Below are 1,685 nucleotides of genomic sequence, written 5' to 3' on the forward strand. Positions count from 1 at the left end.
ACAGTTCTTGAGTGATAGATGGTTTGTCAAACACTCTGATTGCCACAGGCCAAGAATGCAGAGCAGTCATGGGTATAATTTGAGATCTTTCAAGTGTGTGTGAAATTTAAAACGTTCCTTCGTTTGATGGCTTGGACCAAAACACATGTCAGCCATTATAAATTCAAAGGCCAACGTTTTCCAAATGTAACACAAGCAGAGGATTGTAGGTGCTCCTTCAGCTGCTTCTTGAAAGGTGTGACAGACTGTCCTCGTACATGCTCAAGCTCTTTCTCCAGAGCAGCTGTCAGAGGCACACGGATCGCTCATTTCTTTCACAGATGCATACGAGCATGCCGGGATTATAGCTTGACATACAGGCGTACATGCAAAGACACACATTTACACTTTAACACACAGATTCCAGGTGTGGCTCAAAAGCAGTAATCAGAGATGGTCATTGATCAGTGATTACGTGGCGTGGGTGTGGTGACGGCTCTTGTGGTTGTTAAATGTACAATCGGCTTCAATCAACAGGCTGCAGCTGAAAAACAATCCTCTTGATGTAAACAAGTATGTGTGATTCTATAGTGTTGGTAGGCGTTCTCGGAAAGCCAATCTGGTATAAGAGAACATTGCTGTGTGTGTGTGTGTGTGTGTGTGTTTGTGTGTGACTGCGTGTGTGTTTGTGTGTGTGTGTGTGACTGTGTGTGTGTGTGTGTGTGTGTGTGTGTGTGTGTGTGTGTGTGTGTGTGTGTGTGACTGTGTGTGTGTGTTTGTGTGTGACTGTGTGTGTGTGTGTGTGTGAATGTGTGTGTGTGTGTTTGTGTGTGACTGTGTGTGTGTGTGTGTGTGTGAATGTGTGTGTGTGTGTTTGTGTGTGACTGTGTGTGTGTGTGTGTGTGTGTGTGTGTTTGACTGTGTGTGTGTGCGTGTGTGTGTGTGTGTCTTGCCACCCGCCTGTTTGTGTGAGTCTTTAAGTGCACATGTGTGTGCATCTGTGGGTGTTACCTCACCTTCAGGGCAGATGATTCATTACAGACAAGCCATGGGGTCGGGGGCCCTGTCAGCGGCTGTTGTCATGGAAGCGAGTGTTGGAAACGGCAGATCTCCTTTCAGTATCATCTTCAGATTGTTGGGACATCGACTTGGCTTTCCCTCTCTCTGTGTTTCACTCTGTTTCTACTGATTAAGAAAGACAAGACAGCTATGTCTCTCCGTCTTGTCACACTTTGCTTCTCTGAGATCATTTCTTGGCTGTTTTTTTTACATTCTTTGTGGATATTAAATAATTCATAAAATTGATTTTGTATCCTTGAGTTCTAAACTACAACTTCTGCTTTGCTAAAATAGGCTAAAATAGGCTACATGTGTTGGATGTGTGCAATGGAGCATTTTTCTATTTTCCTGTGCAAGACGCAGCATGACTGTTAAAATGGTTCCCTGGTGGACACACGCCAGGTCATGCTCATGTCTTCTTTTTTTCAGAATCTGCAATTTTTGTCATTTCCACACGTATGTACACTCAAAAACACACACATGATATACACTGAGACCCTGTGATCCAGCTTTATGTATGACTGCCATACATTGTCCATCGATCTTCTTGGCTGGTCTTGGTGAACTGGTTTAGAGGAGGTTCAGAGGAGGTGGGTGTGAAAAAAAAATGTGTTGAGCAACAGAGACACCTGTGTGACTGACTGTGT

This window comes from Echiichthys vipera (assembly GCF_963691815.1).
Source record: "Echiichthys vipera genome assembly, chromosome: 3".
NCBI lineage: Eukaryota > Metazoa > Chordata > Actinopteri > Perciformes > Trachinidae > Echiichthys > Echiichthys vipera.